At 40.4% G+C, this 21343-nt stretch overlaps 1 non-coding gene across 1 annotated transcript; it reads left to right on the top strand.

Moving 5' to 3' along the window:
- Positions 1–518: 518 nt before the first annotated feature.
- LOC116086710 lies at positions 519–650 on the top strand. The gene has a single exon (XR_004117077.1). It is a non-coding gene; the product is annotated as a small nucleolar RNA SNORA17 (small nucleolar RNA).
- Positions 651–21343: the final 20693 nt, after the last annotated feature.

Genomic DNA, 21343 nt, shown 5'->3' with positions numbered 1-21343 from the left:
TCTACAGACAACATGCCATAGATCAACTTGAAAGGAAAAGAAACAGGCCTATCAGGGCTCAACAGGGATTGGTCTCTACATTGGCCAGTCAGACAGGCCATAAACTTGAAGGTTCAGCGACAATCAGTTTCTAGCCCAAAACCTCACGGTGGGGAGTTGGGATTCAGGCAAGTGAATGGGGGTTGGGAAGAGGGATGGGAACAATCACTCTGTTGCACTCACAGATTCAAAAACTTCAATAACTTTATTCTCCCTTCCCTTTGGATCTTTGTTGTTTCCCCTCATTGGTCCTAAATAATGTGCAAGAACACTCTGAATATATTTATTGTGAATAAATGTCACTGACAGCATTTTTCATCTGACAAAAGAGGTGTTTAGTTCTGACTTTTATAAGCTCAGTAGTTATTTTTATATTTATATCTTGCACTACTTTCATAAAATGCTCTGGTTTCCTTTGTCCTAGTGGACTAATACTTAACAGTTAACTCTGGACTGTATTGATTAAAATCAACAATGTGCCTGCCCCTAGAGGCATGGCAGGTGTGGCTGCCATCTCACATGTGCGTCAGTAAGTGGCAGAGAGGAGAGAGGCTGTGCCTACTCTCAGTGTTCTGCCTTATGAACATCTGAATGATTAGTAGCCTAACATTCCCTGAAAAAGCAAACCTGAGACGACCTCCAGTCTATCACCAGGCAGGACCAGACAAGATCCCAGAATGGGGAGCAAGCCTGAGACCAGAAGAACCTGGCCTAGGATCATAGACCCCAGGTGGAAGTGAGACAGACACAGCAGACCCTCAAAAAAAGTCACTTGGGCAAGCTTGCTGAGGAGCAAGCCTGAGACAACCACCAGACCAGTGTCATGGGGCCCGGAGAAGAAGTTAGCCTGAGATAGCCACCAGTTTGGCACCTTGCGGGCCCTGGGTAGATCATGTCCGAGATGACCCCTTCCCAGTGCCATAGTACATGAGCAGAGTATAGCATTCCTGAGACCACCATAGATACTCAGAGACCCCCCTCCCAGGTGCCACTAAGAGGAAAAAATAAGTGGTGAAGACATGGAAGAAAAAGAGAAACAAGGATGTGGGTACAATTGAAGAGAGGCAGAACTGGAGATTGGAGGGTACTGAGAAACAGCCTGGTGTGAGTAGTCAGTGATAATACATGGGACTATGGTGGAATCCTGGCCTGTGCTGCCACTGGGGACCATGTCTGGGTCCCAGATGTCCCTGGTCTGGGCTGCCGCCCAAGAACATGTTCATATCTGAAGGCTGTGGAGAAGTGGCCCTACCTTTCACTTGGGCATCCTAGAATAGCTGGCCCTGGGGTTGTGAGAGCAGGAAAACTGGCCCCACCCCTAGCCAGCTGCAGGGAATGTGGGCTCTGCATGTTGTGGGAATGGCGAGTGAGCCAGCCCCAGGATATGATCGTGGGAGAGCTGGCCCTACCACTCGTTTCCTTTGCAACATTGTGGACAAGGGAGACACATATCCTCCCCACTCTCCCCTCACTGCAGGAGGCAGGTGGGAGACCTGTCCGTGGGGTCAGGAGAGCAGGAGAGCAGGTCCTGCCCTTCACCTGACCAGCAGAGTAGAGCTGACTCTGGATGTGGGGGTTGCAGATGAGCCAGCTGCCAGGGCATGAGTGCAGAAGAGCAGCCCCTTCCTCTTGTCTGATGGGTGGTAATGTAGACTCGAGGGAGCACTCCCCCAGCCCTTGTCTGTCCCTTATTAGTGGCAGGATGGAGAGCTGACTCCAGAGTCATGAAAGTAGGAGAACTGGCTTTGTCCCTCATTGACTGCAACACTCAAAGTTGGCCTAGTACCTTGCCTGTGTAGCAGGATAGAGCTATCCCTGGTTACAAGGGTTGCTGGTGAACTGGCCCTGCAAGCCTAAAAGTGGGAGAACCAGTGGGCTGACCAGTTTAGCTACTTCTCAGGCCCAGATCCAGGGCTTTGAATTGGTCCACCCCAACATCTACCTAATGGACCAACTGGTAGAATGCATAAAGGGGCCAGGACTGCAGATGGAAAACTACAGGATCTCTGTGACACAGGGCAACAACAGAATATCCTATCAGAGTAGTCCTAGTGAAGTTCCAGTATTGAGAGAGTAGCAGAAACCAGAGGCCTCTTACCAGTCCAACGAGTTATTGCAATAAATGTTTGCAAGCAAAGAAGTATGGACAAACGGTGTACTGGGAAACACAAGGTGGCATACTACAGCTTCCACAATGAGATTTTTTTTTTCTCTGTTGTGGGGGAAGGTTGTAAGGTTGGAGAGTAGGTATGAGGGGAGGGGGAAATGATTGGGACTGGGGTGCATGGTATGAAATTACAAAGAATAAAAGGTTTTAAAATAGTTCAGCAGTGAGATAGACAGTCTTAGTAAAGGAATTTGGTTCTAGTTTCTGAAGAATCATTTAATCTTGAGACTTAGCACTCCCAGACTAGTTCTCATGTACCCTCTCTGCCTCAGCGAAGTTGGCTTTTACTACCATTGATACTATAAAATTACAGTGTAAGCCTGACTTTGGTTTTTAATAAACACATATCTAGACTATTTTATTAACTGCACTGCATGTACATTTAGATTATGAGAAAAATGGCATTCATAATAATGTGAAGAACTTCCGGAGTGGTCTCTATGAGCCACGATTTCCATATTAGTCCTCTTTGGGGGGAAAAACAAGTCTAGGTTGCATAGTTGGAATGCTTTCATGGTGAAGCTTCGCATGCCAAGCTAAATCCGCTTGCTGCCTCCCTGATCAAATCTCTGAGATTTGTGAAGGACAGCGGGCGTTTTTTAACTGGTCAGCCCCTACGTGGAGTCAGATGTCTTTATCCTAAGCTTTATGTTCACTTGTGCAAAATCAGGCCCCTAAGCTGTGGGTAGCTTTGTGTCAACTAGATTTATGTGGGCACAATCTCCATCACTTGGCTTGACAAATCATACCAGCAAACCCATACATCACTTTTGAACTCCATAGGTAGCCATCCTTTACTTGCTTTGGTCCCTTGAAAGTAGTAAATCACTCTGGCACCCCAAGCAGTCTGGCCAAAGGTCACAGTAGAACATTAGAGATGCAAAGGAAAGCAATCTCTGCTTCTGCCTTGTGTGTCTAATGAAGAATAAAGTAAAATATCATAAAGTGATATAGAGAAGAGACTGCAGGTTTAGAATCAAACAAACATAATTTTGAATACTAGCAGCTCCACACACTAGCTAGAAAATCTTGTGTTTAAAGTTTAGTCCCACCAGAGAGCTCCTAAACCTGATAAACAACTTCAGCAAAGTACCTGGATATAAAATTAACTCAAGAAAACTGGTGTCCTTCCTCTACACAAAGGATAAACAGGCTGAGAAAGAAATTAGAGAAACAGCACCCTTCACAATAGTCACAAATAATATAAAATACCTTGGTGTTACTCTAACTAGGCAAGTAAAAGATCTATTTGACAAGAATTTTGAGTCTCTGAAGAAGGAAATTGAAGAAGATCTCAGAAGATGGAAAGATCTCCCATGCTCGTGGATTGGCAGGATTAATATAGTAAAAATGGCCATCTTGCTGAAAGCAATCTACAGATTCAATGCAATCCCCATCAAAATTCCAACTCAATTCTACACAGACTTAGAATGAGCAATTTGTAAATTCATCATCTGGAATAACAAAATACCCAGGATAGCCAAAACTATTTTCTACAATAAAGGAACCTCTGGTGGAATCAACATCCCAGACCTTAAGCTGTACTACAGAGCAATTGTGATAAAAAACTGCATGGTATTGGTATAGTGACAGGCAGGTAGATCAATGGAACCGAATTGAAGACCCAGAAATGAACCCACAAATCTATGGACACTTGATCTTTGACAAAGGAGCTAAAACCATTCAGTGGAAAAAAAGACAGCATTTTCAGCAAATGGTGCTGGCTCAACTGGTGGTTAGCATGTAGAAGAATGCAGATCGATCCATTCCTTTCTCCTTGCACAAAGCTCAAGTTCAAGTGGATCAAGGACCTCCATATAAAACCAGATACACTGAAACTAATAGAAAAGAAAGTGGGGAAGAGCCTTGAGTACATAGGTGCAGGGGAAAATTTCTTGAACAGAACAGCCATAGCTTCTGCTCTAAGATCAAGAATTGACAAATGGGACCTCATAAAGTTGCAAAGCTTCTGTAAGGCAAAAGACACTGTCAATAGGGCAAAATGGCAACCAACAAATTGGGAAAAGATCTTTACCAATCCTATATCTGATAGAAGACTAATATCCAAGGTATACAAAGAACACAAGAAGTTAGACTCCAGAGAACCAAACAACCCTATTAAAAAATGGGATACAGAGCTAAACAAAGAAGTCTCAACTGATGAATACCAAATGGCTGTGAAGTACCTAAAGAAACGTTCAACATCCTTAGTCATTAGGGAACTGCAAATCAAAACAACTCTGAGATTCCACCTCACACCTGTCAGATTGGCTAGGATAAAAAGCTCAGGTGACAGCAGATGCTGGAGAGGTTGTGGAGAAAAAGGAACACTCCTTCATTGCTGGTGGGATTGCAATCTGGTACAACCACTCTGGAAATCAGTTTGGCAGTTTCTCTAGAAACTGGACAATAGTACTACCAGAGGACCCAGTTATACCACTCCTGGGCATATACCCAGAAGATACTCCAACATGTAATAAGGACACATTCTCTACCATGTTCATAGCAGCCTTATTTATAATAGCCAGAAACTGGAAACAACCCAGATGTCCCTCAACAGAGGAATGGATATAGAAAATGTGGTCTATACAATGGAGTACTACTCAGCTATTAAAAACAATGAATTTATGAAATTCTTAGGGAAATGGATGGATCTGGAGAATATCATCCTGAGTGAGGTAACCCAATCTCAAAAGAACACACATGGTATGCACTCTCTGGTAAGTGGATATTAGCCCAGAGGATCGGAATACACAAAGTACAATCCACAAACCATAAGAAAGTCAAGAAGAAGGAAGACCAAAATGCAGATACTTCACTCCACATGTGGATACCCATGGAATGAGTTGCAGAGACTAACTATGGAGCAGAGACTGAAGGAAGGACAATCCAGAGACTGCTCCACCTGGGAATCCTTCCCATATTCAGTCATCAAATCCAGACACTATTATAGGTGCCAGCAAGTGCTGGCCGACAGGAGCCTGATATAGCTGTCTTCTGAAAGGCTCTGCCAGTGCCTGACTAACACAGAAGTAGAGGCTCACAGCCATCCATTGAACTAAGTACAGGGTCCCCAATGAAACAGCTAGAGAAAGGGCCCAAGGAGTGGAAGGGTTTGCAGCCCCTTAGGATGAACAACAATATGAACTAACTAGTACCCTCAGAGCTCCCAGGGACTAAACCACCAACCAAAGAGTACACATGGTGGTACTCATGGCTCCAGCAGCATATGTATAGCAGTGGATGGCCTAATCAGTCATCAATGGGAGGAGAGTCCCTTGGCCCTGTGAAGGTTCTATGCCCCAGTGTAGGGGAATATCAGGGCCAGAAAGCGGGAGAGGGTGGGGTGGCAAGCAAGGGGAGAAGGGAGGGAACAGAGGTTTGGTTTTTTGTTTTTTGGTTTTTTTTTTATTCTATTTTTATTTATTTTTCTTTTTTTTGGAGGGGAAATTGGGAAGGAAAATATTATATGACATGTAAATAAAGAAAATACCTAATAAAAAATGAAGAAAAGCAAAATAAATAAATAAAGTTTAGTCTCTGATCTATGGCATGCAGCTATCAAGGCCTGTACTGTGGTAGCACTATGGCAAGCATAGTCTGTCAGTAAAATTGCAGCCATCACTGTTCATAACCTCATATTCTGAGTGAGAAAAATAGGCAGACTTCTGTAACATAATAGAACATGAGAAAAAGAAAACATGAAGCTAGCTAGGGTGCCACGGTCACACAAACAACCCTTTTAAACTCAGTGGCTTTCACAAACAGGACATGAGTCTGGGAAAGGGATTTGCAGGAAGGAGGTGTAGAAGGAAGTTAAAGAGTGAGGATTAATGGTAATTAGAATGGACTTCATATATGTATGATTGAAAGTGTCAAAAAAAACAAAGCAAACTAAAGTTCACAAAAAGAAAATATCCATGTGTGACTGTCAAGGAGATAGACCTTTATAGTGGATACTGTCCACTGTATGTATCCAACAGAATTCTTGTAGTCCCATGTGTGAGAGTCTGTATTCCCTCCTGGAAACTCAAATGTCACACTATTGAAGTGACACATACGTACCAGGTAGGCTCTGTACTTGCAAGCCGCATGACAGTCACATCACTGAATAAATCTCTGATTTGATCTGAAGCATTAAACCAGATCAGGAAGAAAATGTTCTTTGTGTGTAAGTGATGGGGGCTGCAATGGCTAGCCAGCCTGTGGAATAGATTCAGGGCCACAGACTGTAGCACCTCCACTGAAGTCGCCTGCAACCCCAGTGATCAAGCCTCAGATGAACAATGAGATATCGAACCACTGGATGATGTCATCTTGCCATTTAACCATCATGTTTTTCATTTGTTTTAGCTGATTTTTAAGGCAACTCACCTACTTGATTCAGATTCATTTTCTTCTCGATCATGAGGGGCATATCTGTAGGACGTTTATAGTTATCTAGACAGTCAGGAGCTCAGTTTACCAGATAAGGACTTTAAAGAAAAAAGCTTACAAGAATTAAAAAGACGTCCATGCCCGTCTCTTCAGGCTCTTGGGACAACTATGCATATCTTCAAGTGTTTTTCCCAAATGCATGACTATTAACCTCCGTACATATCCTCTGTGTACTTAGTCTGTAAATACTTCTAAAACTTCTGCGAAGATTAAGGGCCCATTCTCTCAGCAAACTGGCAGCACCATATATTTGTTGGAAGAGAATAATTATACTAGTCATCAGAATGTATTATTAATATAGACAGCATTTCCAGTGGACTTAAGCTTTAACTCCCAGCAAGGACTCAGGTTTACACTCATGATGTACCATAGCTTGCAGTATGTAAACAGCAGAACTGACACCATTGGAAGGAGAAAGTGCTCACAGTCTGCAGGCAATAGATTAAATTATTTTCTGAGATACAGCTTCTGAAACTTCATATTTTAAGTCCTTTTCCCAAAGTTATAAAAGTACAGATTTTATTACCACATAATCAGAGCTCTAGGTGTAGCTTCATGGCAGTCAGCTTGCATCGTCTGATCCTCAATACCAAAAAAGAAGTAAGGAATAGACAGGTATGGAAAGACAAAGGGACAGAGAGAAATAAGTAATTTACTCTCTCTAATACCTCCAGCTTTCTCTAGAAGAATGTGAATCGTAGTTTCAAGAGATTTTTTACCTTTTTATCCCCTTTTTTTTCTATTAGATGTTTTCTGTATTTACATTTCAAATGTTATCCCCTTTCCGGCTTCCCCTCTTGAAACCCCCTATCCTATCCTCCCTTCCCCTGCTCCTATTAGGGTGTCCCTCCCACCTACCCACTCCTGCCTCCATGCCCTGGCATTCTCCTACACTGGGGCATTGAGCCTTCACAGGACCAAGGGCCTCTCCTTCCATTGATGTCCGACAAGGCCATCCTCTGCTACATATGAGGTTGGAGCCATGGGTTACTCCATGTGTATTCTTTAGTTGGTGGTTTAGTCCCTGGGAGCTCTGGGGGATCTGGTTGGTTGATATTGTTGTTCTTCCTATGGGGTTACAAACCCCTTCAGCTCCTTCAGCTCTTTCAGTCCTTTCTCTAACTCCTCCATTAGGGACCCTGACCTTTTTGTCCAAAGGATCACGTCATTGACTGAGCCAATCTCTGTTCTACGCTGGTAGAAGGAGGAATATTGATGCGAATGAAGAAGTCATTAAAGTGTCAAACTTGAAAATGAGTTGGCCAAAGTGAAAATCATTCAGGTGGGCTATTATTAGACAAATGTCAAAGGTCACTCTGCTATGTCAGAGATCTACTGCATAAGTAGTTTAGAGACAAAAGCTATGGTTAGACTTTTATGCAAAGCTGCGCCTGTTCATTTATATCATGAGTATTCAAGACCATGTGTTTAAGATAGAAAAAACCTGAGGCTGATTGCAAAGTTGAATCATCTTGCATTGAAATTCATTATTTGAGGAGAAAAGATAAAGAAAGCTTTTCCCCTTGTGTCAGTGGTCATAAACATTGGTACTAGATTTTTTGAAAGTCTTTACACAGAAACATCACAAAACATGCCAAGTTCCCTAAGCACAATTTTTAAGGGTATCCATGAGTGGGGACTCAAATCTATTGCCTGCTTAGGGAAGTCAGAGATGGCTGTGCTAGTAAATGCACAGTCTGAACTTGGAGTTCCATACCAATGTATGCCCCGAAATGTGTATCAGTTAAAACTCTAAAGCTCAGCTACTCTAGACTTCCTAAATCAAAAACCATGGGGGTGAGGTCCAAACCTGCACTACAAATGTGATATCCAATGCCCTAAGACGTGCGGTTAAAGCTTGAAAAGTAAAGGTGTTCTTATCTCATATCCCCTTCTCTAAAACTCTGGATAAAAACAAGGAGATTTTTACCTTAAGTTGTGTTTAGCTACTACAGTGGCAAATTTGGAATGATGAGAAGTATGGTGAGACTTGGTTTCAACCAAGCATAATAGATGCATGCCTTACCAGACCTCAGGCAGAGAATGGAATTCTACAAAGGGAGAGGACACTGCCCTAAGGTCCAGGAATCACTGATTCCTTGTTTGAAATAGCAAGTTGTGCAGAGAGGCACTCAACGTAGGGCCAGAAGAGCAATGAAGTAGACACACCATAGTTAAAACTAGTGAACTGGTATGCAAGAAGGAGAGATGGCAATAACAGTGGGTTGCTGTTTTAAAGTTACAGTTCAAAGCGGGTGAAGTAAGATTAATAAGCATTCATTTCCTAAGACATTGCTATACAAGACAAATAAACTGATAAGCCTATCCATGAGGCAAATAAATAAAACTATCTCCTGACAGAAATTTTAGAAAGGAAATCGAAGCACAATCATAACAAAGATTTGTGCTGCTCATACTTGCTCTCCCAACCACTTTCTCAGACTGTTATCCAGCAAAGAGCTATCTGTGGGAGAAGGACATGGTTTACGGATGGCAGAAAGTTCAGAGAGGAGTTGATATAGAATAGTATATGCACAACCATGACATGAACAAAGTAATTTAAGTGACATACATAACTATATGGAATAATTGCAGAAGAAGTGTACGATTGCCTCCGATACTTTCGATAATATTTTTCATAATATTTTTATCGATTACTTGGGGATTTTATATCACGAACCCCAAGCAACCACACTTTCCAGTCCTCCCATGTCCACTCCAACCCTGTGACTTTCTGTACCCTTAAAAAGAAGAAAAAGAAAAAAAAAGTACAATTTGTGTTGCCCATATACTTACTGGAGCATGGTCAATATCTTAGTGGCCTGCACCTTAAAGAAAACTGAGTCTTTCCCCACCCTCGACCCAAACAGAAGTCATCAGTTGTGGAGAGATACACTTCAGCATCTTTATCTTATCACAATTGTTAAGAGTTTTCTTCAATGGCTTTCTGTCTAGGCTGTTACTTTAGCGGGTGGGGAGGAAAGGTTAGGAGTTATCACAGAAGTCTTCTATGTCCATCTTTCTCAACTGTGAGTCTGCAACCATCAATACCATGGTAAAATTAGATTCCTTATCCTTTGCAGTCAGCAGAAACATGGATAATGGACTTACATATTGTTTCTGGTGATAGCACAAACCGCAGACATGAACATGATCTCCAGTGGCTTTTAAAAGTACATAGGCTTTTGCCACCGCATGGGCAGAGCCCTTGGTGGCAGAACAAGCCAAGGGCATCAACATGGCCTCAGGTGGCAACACAGGCCACTCTTATCAATATGGCCCCGGACAGAAGCATGGCCCAATGACATCAACATGACTTCAGGCTGCAGCACAGAGCACAGACATTTGTATGACCTTTGGTAATAACATGGCCATGGGCATCAACATGGCCCCCAGTTGCAGACCCTGACATGGCCTTCAGCAGAAACACGGCCTGGTGACATCATAGTGGCTTCAGGATGCAGCACAGATCATACGCACAAATATGGCCTTTGGTGGTAACTTGGGCCAGGGCATCTAGCTTCTGTAGGACCACAGATGACCACATGAATCTCAGACTTAATATGGCCTGGGGCAGTGGACCACAGATACTAAAGTGGCCTCCAGGGGCAGTACTGATCATAGAGGTCTTTCAAGGAGGTCCAGTCCTGGAAATGAAACATTCTTCATCTTGGACATACTGTTGTGGCTCAGAACCAGGGTAATTTTGTGGCTGTGCAGAGTGTTCAGGGGCTGAGTCTATGCCAGCTGTAAGCTGCTGCACACCACCCTGTCTGCCCTACTCAGCAATAGTGTGTTCCCCAGCCTACCACAGCCCTCTCTCACACCTGTCACTGCCTTCTTGTTCCTAGTTCCACCCTTCTCCATTGCAAACTCATCACTCTACTCACTGCTCCATCTGTCTCACCTCTCCATTGAACATTGTTTCATCATAGTGGCATTGGAAACTGCATTGTCTATAGATAGATAGATATAGATAGATTAGATATAGATATAGATATAGATGTATAAATAGGTACACAAACAGATATAGATACAGATATATAGACACATAATATACATATTTATATGCATATTCATGTGCATATCATATACATATGCATATATACATATACCACCTAAACAGCTCAAAGCCTCTGGCCTCTGAAGCACTATCAATACTAGACCATTGCAGAGACTCCTCTCTGATATCCTCCTGTTGCCCAAAGTCAAGGTGATCTTGTGGCTAAGCAGAGTGTCGTGGGAGAGAGTGGGAGTGGGGAGCAGCTCCTGGCTGCCACACATCTCCCTACCCTATATGTACAATGCCTAAAAGCTCACCAGACTTGATCTTTGTGCTTGTAGCCTGAAGGCAGCTACCACCTGCCCTGTCTCTGACTCCCAGCAGGGTAAGTAGCATGGGCTGCAGCTGCAGTGGACTCCATCCTAGGTGCCAGCTGGTAAGCTCAGGACCAGCTCTAATCAGTTATGACCTGTTTCCATTGGATATCCAGGCCACTGCATACCACCCTGTCATCAGTTTCTGGTACCCTATGACTCATCAGTCATGACGTTTGTACTTGTAGCCTGCTAGGTAAGATGTGGCTGCAAAGATCCGTCATTCCTGAGCAAGATGGGCAAGTAATCTTAACAGTTGAATCGATCAATTGATGCCTGTTTAACAAAACAGAGTCCCAACATACAAGAAAATCCAAAGACTTATATCATGATATGGAAAATAATTAGGAGGTGCTCGAATAACCCAAAGGAGCAAACAAGAAAGTGTTACCTAAAGATACTAAACAGCAGAAAGCTGCCAATACATTTGAGATAGGAGAACAAAGGAAGGCATGACATTCTTGCCTTCAGTGAGACAAGAGCTGCATTCACCAAGGGCGCTAGAGTCCAGACAGGGTTGTCTGTTGGAACCCTAGCCATGGTTGGGACTGGAGGGCCTGAGTAACAGCAACCAGAGCTGTTTCCCAGCAGCAAAGGGGAAAATACTCTCCCAAGTTTCTGCCCAGCTCTGACCTCCACTATCGTTACAGTTTTACCCACCAGGCAAACTTAAATCAAAGCCAAGTGGCAAGGACCCATAAGACTACAGTTTGCATGGTGTCCTACCATGACAGCTACAGGAGAAGGGAGTCAGATCTCAAACCAAGTGAAGTACTAAAGAAATATTCATATAATAATAAGACAAGGAAAGAAAAAAGTTCAAAAAGAAAAATAGCTTTGTTTCTATGTCACTTTTAAGATTTTAATGAGATACGTATATGTCACAGATAGGATGGGAATATTGTACATAAATGATACATAATAAGAGATGAGTTTCTCATTCATTTTCTAATCTCAACTGCTCTTTATAAAGGTAACTACCACCATTTATTTTTTGCTTATTTCTGAAAACTTGTCATGACCAAAATTAATATATATTTTAAAGATATATTTATCTCATTTTATGTGAATGTTTGTTTGCATGTATGTGTGCATACATGCACATAGTGTCCACTAAGGCCAGACTTCTGAAACTAAAAATGAAATGACTGCAATTCCCTTCGTCCTTCAAAATGAAACCACACAACAGGAGAAGAGCAGACATGCTGAATTTTAAAGAGCAGGATAGTTTTAAATGCTACTTTGTTTTTTGTTTGTTTAGAAACCCAAAATCCTGGAGTGGGAGTCACAGATCATTGCGAGGCTCCACGTAGATGTTGAGGCCCAAACCTGAGACCTCTACAAGAGCCACAGTGCTTCCACTAGCTGAGCTATCGTCTAGCCACCGAAAATGAATGTTTTTACATGCATGAGCATCACGTGGGGGTAAAGAGGACAGAAGCATCAGTTTTTATATTCTCTTTTACTATAGGTATATTTTGCATGCTTGTTATAATTTAATTTTCATTGGGTCTCCATTTGGGGAAAATGTCTCCATTTAATGAATAAATAGGTTACTTTCAGATTTTTTTGATGTTAAAGCCAATTATCTTAGTTAGGTTTCTGTTGCAGTAATAACAATAAAAAACAATCAAAAGCATCTTTGATAGGCATCAGTTACACTTCCATATTACAGTTTACCATAGAAGGAAGTCAGGAGAAAAAGTCAAGGAAGGGGCCTAGATGCAGGCACTGAAGTAGAGGCCATGGAAAACCTGCTCTTAATTGCTTACTCAGCCTGCTTTCTATACAACCCAAGATCCCCTGCCCAGGGGTAACACTTACCACAATGGTCTGAGACCTCCCACATCAACCATTAATCAAGAAAATGCCTGACAAACTCGCCTATAAGCTAATCTTATAGAAGAATATTCTCACTTCGATTCCTTCTTCTCAGATGATGCTAGATTTTGTCAAGTTGACAAAAAAAAAAAAATCCAAACCAAAACCGTAAATGACCAGTACAGTACAAATATGAAGGAATGCTTATAAAACTGCTTGTCCAGTGTCTTTCTTCCATTTTTGGTATTCAGTTCACATGTGTTGGGCTGGAGGCAATATAGCTAAAAGCAGAGCCTAAGCTGAATATGGGAATTAGAAGTAAGACACTGAAAGATGGAGTTCATTCCACTTATATCTCATAATCAATGTTATTTATAATTCATATCCACATGTATGGGAATGGTTAGAGAGTTATGCAGATGTTGCCAACATGTGCATCTTTACCCCAAGGCAAATGTACATACCAATGTTCTTAGGAGGCCATAAATAAATAGACCCTGATCCTCTCTGTGTTAGCCAGGACAACTCACTTGCCTCCAAAGAGTTTAGAGCTTTTTGAGGTAACAGATACATGATCCTACATTGGCCCTTACCCTCTGACGTCCTCAGATTTCTTAACAAACACAAAACTAAGTGACATTTTAATCTATCCTGCCCTTTAAAATTCAACACGTCTGCCCTTCTCATGTTTTGTGGTTACATTTTGAAGGACAAAAGCAATCCCAGTCATTTTATATGTAGTGAAAGAATTTTCAAAATAAGGGGAGAGATCTCTGGGAAAAAAATTACCTGATCCTTATAGTTGCTCCTTGAGTCTTGTGAAGAATTCCTCCTCACTTCTCTTCCCAGAAAGATAACCACAAAAGAAAGTGTTAGAGAATGAACATGATGACACATTATAAATTTAGACGTCCATTTAATGTCTGCAAAAAGAATAAGTTACAGCTGGCTAGCTTTCACAGTCCTGGAAGCATGGATAGGGCTGCTAGAGGAGAAAAAGCATCAGTAGTCTTACCTAGCTATAAACTGCGAGACCAACCTGCTGGGCAAGATCTGCCTCTTTCCAGTTAACAGTGTTGAGTGTACAGACTCAGGGATGTACAAAGTGCTGGGAATTAGTGACAGATGAGAGATGAGTCCCAAACAACACATTTATAGTGTTAATTCCCTTTAAGGCTCAGAGAACATTGCAGAAGGTATGCAGAATGTAAGAGCCAGAAGACAGGGAGAAGGTTCAAAAACCACCATCTCTAGACAAGACAAAGCCATTGCAATTATGAATCCTAAACAACTTCATGCCTGTCTTGGGTCTGACCATCAACAGTCAGGCATGAATGAAGGAGCATCTCAGTAGGCTTTATCCCTTAGTGTTGAACTGTTTGCAATAGAAGAACTCAGGGGGGAAGGGAAGTACATTGCCAGCGTGCCCTCTGGTGACCTACCAGGTTCCAGTGGGTAGTTTCTAATTCGAATGCTACACTGATACTCCTGTTAAACGAAATGGGTGACAGACCAAACCAAATGTAATGAATATTAGGAAGGGATTGGAAGCAGGAAAGTGGGTTTGATAGAGATGGGAAGGGGATAAGAGTGAATGGGAACAGAGAGTAATCAGTATGTATCATGGACACATAGGAAACTTCATTGACAAAATTTTAAAATTTAAATAATGAGCAAAAGTTCTGTGAGCAGTCGACAGGAATGATGTAAAGAATTGTGGACTTAAGGTAGGAGAAGGTGCTAAATTTTGGACATGATTCTGAAATTCTCAAAATGAAGAGATCTTAGTAGAAATACACTATTCCTGGTGAAAAGGCAAATTCTAAATATTTGGGTTATCAAAGCTGTCAGACAATCTTTACTGTTTTGTTTTTTTTTTTTTAAATGTTGGACAACACGTATTTTAATGAAGGATAAAATGAAACCAAAAGTTTAACCAAATATGTGACTTCAAACCTCTTGTGTTCTTAGCATATTAAAATTGTTCAATAAGCTTAAACTTATTGAACTTATGAGACTACCTAGATTGCTAGCACAGGTTATGAAAGATAGTGAGCTCTCATGCCTTCACACACTACCAAGGTCAAGGGTAACCAAAGGATCTTTACCCTGAATGTGTGAAAAGCATAGGCTTAACTTTGAGAAATGCTGAAATAGAGAGGCAAGTGAATTTACAGTGAATATTAAGCTACTCTTTGAAATCATCCATATATTAAGTACAGTGTTCTAGAAAACATTAAGGATTCCACTGGTGTTTTACTGACTTAAGAGGGCTTTTTAAAGGCCACAAGGACACAGAATTATGATCCCCAAGGAGCAATTCTTCAAGCCATCCCAAGAAAGTTGGAAATGCTTCTGTATAATTTTTGAATCAGTTCTGAAGGATTCCAGTTGTGCAACAGATGAAGGGCATTCCAGGAGGAAGGAATAGCAAGTACAGAGGTACTGAGGCATGAGTAGATAGAACAGCAAGATGCTCGGTATGATTTCTGGACCAGTATTTGTGTATATATAGCAGAAGGTGGGGCAGAAATGAGGGTGAGAAAGGAATGTGTCTCTCAGAGGTTGAGACATATTCAAACACCTCTGTTGCTTTAATATGAAGAAACCACACTGGACTGCAGAACCATGTGTTTCATCACAGCATCTTAATGACCACATGTTAATGGAGAAGATATTGAAAAAGAGCCACCAGCAATGGCTATAACTCAAACATTCTTTACATTTCAAGCTTCAACACACCAGTGTGCAAAATAACACTAGAGTTATACTCTGTTCCCACTATATTAAAATAAACAGAAACTCAGCTATTTGTGTGGGTTTTTTTTTTTTTAAAGATATGATGGTTAATGAACAAACAGGGTGGACCAAAACCTACTTGGAGAGGTCTACATCTTTACAGTGTTTAACAGTGTTAATGGAATCTTATCCATGAAGTATGTAGATAACAGTCCCAGAGAAACCACGGACTTGTCAAAGTTCCATACCCAGGCTTCTGGAATGAAAGGGAAGATTTAATTTATTCTGCAATCTATGCAGGAAGTGGCTGTCTTTCCTCAGCTATATCTCTCGCCTTTCCCTGCCCACTGGCAATGGGATCCTTATACACAGTTTGAGGTTTTTCAATCTCAGTGTTCATGTCATTTTCATACCTTCTTTATCCAGTCTGCCTTACTGACACTACCCCTATCCCTCCTCCCCTGACCAAGCATTACTGACCTGTGTAAGAAGCACAGTCTATGGTATATATGATAGTGAGTGTGTGTGTAAGAAGCAGGAACTGCTCAATGATATATAAGATGGCAAAACAAGAGGAAGGGAGCAAATATGTATTGATTACCTAGAATTTATCAATCAAGAGGTTTAGTTTGAGATCATTAATTAACTTTATGACACATGTACCCTTCTTTCCCTATCTCTCCTATTATACATTGCTGAACTTATTAAAAGAATTGTTTCCTTATTTATCTTATATTTTCTTTAAATATTCCTTTTCTTACTAAAGCAATATCTCTCTTAATCATCTCCAAACCCCTGTACATTATGTGTATAGATAGGTAAGTAGGTAGATAGGCAAGTGGATGGATGGATAGATGGATGGATGGATGGATGGATGGATGGATGGATGGATGGAGACAGATAAATACTAAGTAGTAGATGTTAGATAATTTTAAATCAAAGAGTTAAAACTCATATCTATCATTTTAAAATCTCCTTTGACTCAAGTTTTATCATGTATCATGAGGAAAAATTCACACTCCAGATCATTTTTTTCACTTCTTTCCAGGTATTTGGTGATAGCGAGTAATAATTCCCCCAATTCTCAGTTATGAGTGCATTGCAGTCACGACATCTTATATATGAGAGCTCAGACACTTTTAATGAATTAGAGAAGAGAGAACATTAGGTACCCAATAGGTAAGAATACTCAAATAATGACATTATACTCTCAAAGCCAAGATAATCATTAATATAAGTCTTTCTGTTCCCAGGCCTTTCTCCTGCTGGGTAAGCTGACAAGCCACAGGGATCCAGTCTAATGATGAATGAGACCTAAAACTATTGAAACCAACATCAAAGATGAACTAGTGAGACTAAAGGGATTATTGAACATGAATTACTGCACTTTGGAGAATGAAACCTAGGCTATTTTGAACTTCAAAAAGGTGAAGACAAGACACTAGAGCACCGGTATTTATCAGCCAGAATATCTTCCAAGACTTGATTGCAAAACCCTAACAGAAACTACCATCTGGTCCCTAATGATTGCCTGACTATCATTCGTCCTAGGTACTTTTCAGTCTACTAAGTCTACTGGAAATCTACTAAAGAGAAAAGGAATGATGTTAGTAAGTTGAGGCACCAATCTGTGGAGCTGAGTGTGAAACATGGGAGTATCCTGCTCTGACACACTTTGCTTTAACACATGGGGTGCAGACTCCACACCTGGTTTCAGTCGTGACCACGCCCCCTCCACATTCTGACTACTTTCTCCATGAGACGGGTGAGAAACATTCCATGACAAACTCCCAAACAGGTAACACTCAGACGTTCAACTTTAAATCTTATCTGAAGCTTGAGAGCACACAGCTACACAGCCTGGAAGCAAGCCCTGGAACAGAAGCAAAAATGAAAAGCACACGCACAGCCCCACAGTCCATGAAACGGAAAAGGAGCCAGAATGTGAGCAGCTTTCCTCGCTTAACCATTGGAGACAAAGTGGCAGGAAATTGTGAGATTCCTCCCAGAGCCCCACTTGCAAGAAAGCCCATTTAGCAAATGGTAGAGTTGCGAGATCTGTTGTTATTGGTTTTCTTCCCTGGGAACACAGCACACTGGGGATTCAGCTGTACCACAAAACAGTCTTGTAAGCCCTCAGACATGTCAAGTGCAGACTGAGAACTGCTCCTCCTGGGTTTTCAGAGAGCCATAATTCCCTGGCTTGGCCCACTCAATCTTGACACTCTTGGCTTGCAGGAGAAAATCTCTGGAAGAGTCAGTTGAGGCCTTTGGTGTTCTGGGACACCATTAGTTCAGTCTTACAATATCTGTTCTGTACTTTTTTGCACAAGGAACCTGACGCCCACTGGACAAAGGTGACCAATCCAGGGAAGTCTTTAAAATAGTCTCCATCTTATTACTTACCAAAATTAGATCATGGTTTTTACCCTTGACAAAGGTTCAATTCAACTCCAAAAGGAAAATAATGAAATATTTTACTTTAAGAGAAATATAAGGTAATTCTTCCTGAATATATTTGTCTTGGGTGAAATTTTTATTACATGCAAAAGGATGTAACATTTACTGAGTGTCCTGCTACATGCCAAGCACTATTCTAAATTTTATGTGTATTGGTTCATGCAACTCCCACCAGACCCACAATTAATCACTCTGGTAGATACCCCTATCATCTCCATTGTAACAGAAAAGAGGAATATCACATGTTCCAGAAACAGAAAATTGTACAAGTGCATCTTGAACCCACATAAACTTATCTCAGCTTTAGATTCTTAGCTAACATTAGATCACATCTTCTACATGGTCCCCATGGAAAGTAGTAAGAGGGGCATTTAAAAGGTTCTAATTAGGTGCATCTAAGTTTCATGTACTAGTTGGTGTCTACACTAAAATCTGTAAACACCCACTCTCTCTTTCCAGGATCCAAGGGTAGGAACATAAGCTTCTTCTGAGGATACAGAGGTCCTCATCTCATACAGCCTCAGCTCTGCTGCAGCACAGCAGGCATCAAGACCAACTTGTTATTAGTAATATGGTTTTGATGAATATATTTTGTGATACTATTCTTACTGCCAATAATGCTTTGAAAAATAGAGCCCATAAAGCAGTATAACCACTCCTATTGAACACTGTACCAAAAAGTTAAAAAAAAAAAAAAAAAAAAAAAAAAAAGTACCAGGGTCTTTCATCCAGAAAGAAATTGATTAAATTTACCCTATCTCTGGAAATGAGATTACATTTTTACAGAAAGGTAGTTTAACATAGAAAAAAAGAAACTAGAAAAGTATGAATTCAATGAAAGTCAAAAAATCCGGTGATTGGGCAGAGTATTCTTGTGCCCTATTTCTGTGTGCCAAACCAAACCAATCAACCAACCAACCGACAACCCAAACCCATTTTATTCCTACAAAACTACAGCGTCGAGAGATATGGACACCATGTCTATCAAGGGTTTTGGTTTGAGGGACAACAGTGTTTCTCCACTGACTAAATAAAAACAGATGTGCACAAAAGAACAGAAAGCATCATGTCTTAAAACACTTCACTAGTTAAAACTTAGGTGGCTGTCGGACAAGAGGGTGAGGAAGGAGAAGGCAGAGGCAGGAACAGAGAAGGTCAAGATTGCCTGTGAAAACTAGCAAATCCTATTTTTAGAGTTAAAGGGGGCCCTCACACAGTTTTCTCAAATCTGGACCCATTGACTGGTTCTTCAAATCAAGACACTGAGATAGGAAAGAATGCAAAATATTTAGCCCAAACCATATAACTATTGAAAGATAAAGTTGAGACTAATTTTTTTTTTTAATAGCTTCTGTGTGTAGCAAGTCATTTCCTAGAATCCTGTGTTGTCTGGTGGCAAGACTGCATTGTCCCAGCATTTGATAATAGTTCTAGAACTGGCACTGTTCGAAGATACAAATACGGTGCCTGAGAAAGCAGGCATCATGTACCCTGGTCTCTGTGTATTTTGCACTAGCACAGCTCAGCGTGGGACCTTGATAATTTTATGAGAATTTGTTTCCTTGTAATTGTGCCACTGACTTGTGACAGCCTCTATGGACATGTAACAGATTACTTTGTGCTCTCTTGTAATAAGAAGAGTCTTCTAAGACCCATGGTTCAATTAAAATTGGCCCACTCACCCTGATCTTTGGGTTTGCTTAAGCTCTGGGGCACAGTTCTATGGATACTGATCCTGATACAAGTTTGTGCGCCTGCATGTTTTCACTCAACAAACCTCTTCACAGTCACATGCATCTGATATCCCACATCCCAAGGGAGACATAGAACTTTCTTCTCACAGGTTTCACTCAAATTGTGAAAAATCAATAGACAAAAGCTTGTGAAGTATGAAGATATCAACTTTGTTATTATAAATTAATAGTATAAACACTTTTATCTAGTGTATTTTAATAGACAGTCCAGTTTCATTAAATAATTATTAGTAAGAGGTTGGGTATCATGTATAATGCCTTTGTGCAATGTATTCTCAGCTTTGCCTTTCATAATTAAGTAATTAAAAAACAAGTCAAAATATTTTCTATTTTCTCTTATAATTATTGTATAGCTGGCTATATTACTTATTAGGAAATATCATTAATTTCTAATTTTATGAAATAACATTAGTCATAAATGTATGAGTTATATAATCAATTTCATATTATAATAACTAATAATTATGAGAAGTGATTCTCCAAACTTTTGTAGTAGAGTACTTTGTGGAATTTCATATCCTTTTCCATGAGTACTCCATATGTTGCTTTCAGGACTCCTAAACTATAGTGATTCTGATTAAGTCTTTTCTTTAAGTTAATCATGATCCTACAACAGTTCTCAAATCCTTTAGCTGTGTAGTTTGCTTTTAAGTTTCGGGTTTGCTTAGCACTAGTCTATAAGTGGTTAAGTAAGAGAGTGGGTGTCAGAAACACCTCTGAAGCATTAGCCATCAACTCATCCTGAGCCAAAATAGAAATTCCAGTGTCTCTCTACATAGATTGAACCCCAACCTGATTTGAGGTTGAAGAAGAGTCACATTGACTGGGAAAAAGAGCAATTAGGCTTTTATAATTATTGATCTAAAATTACTCTTATTAAATATAATGTCTACCACTGATGGGAGTGTGCTAAATCTTGTACTACGTCCTTTGCATGAGATCTCTCACTTTTATTTTCACTGTGTTTCTGATACTATCCTCATTTCATACATGAGACATACTTAAAGCTCCAGGATATGTCTTGTCACACAATTAAGAGAGTCAACAGATGAATTCAGGGTCTCTGAATCTGAGGTCAAGATCCTAACCTCTCACAGTAAAGAGGTAAATTACATATGTATATATAGTTTAAATATGCTAAATGTAAATATATATATAGTAAATATATATGTATACATAAGATACATCATTTGTTAAAATACTAATAACCAGGAACTGACATTACCTAAGTAAATGGTTGGTTTCAAACAGACATTCTACATATATATATGTATATATATATATATATACATATATATATATATATTACATTATTTGATAAAATAAATCAGGAGCTGACATTACCTGGGAAATTAAATGGTCAGTTTCAAGTGGAGCCATTCAAAAAACTACAACTGATCCTGAACAAGAGACAAATATTGAACTCTACTAAGAAGGAAAACACCAAGAGAAACAGCAATAAATCATATTACAGTACTACTATATTTATATGTTAAAGTTAGAAGCAGGAACAACAGGGCCAAGCAGTAGCAGTGTATAAGCAGAAACT

The sequence above is a fragment of the Mastomys coucha genome, unplaced genomic scaffold (genome assembly GCF_008632895.1).
Source record: "Mastomys coucha isolate ucsf_1 unplaced genomic scaffold, UCSF_Mcou_1 pScaffold12, whole genome shotgun sequence".
Taxonomy (NCBI): Eukaryota; Metazoa; Chordata; class Mammalia; order Rodentia; family Muridae; genus Mastomys; species Mastomys coucha.
This window is presented reverse-complemented; position numbering and strand designations above follow the sequence as displayed.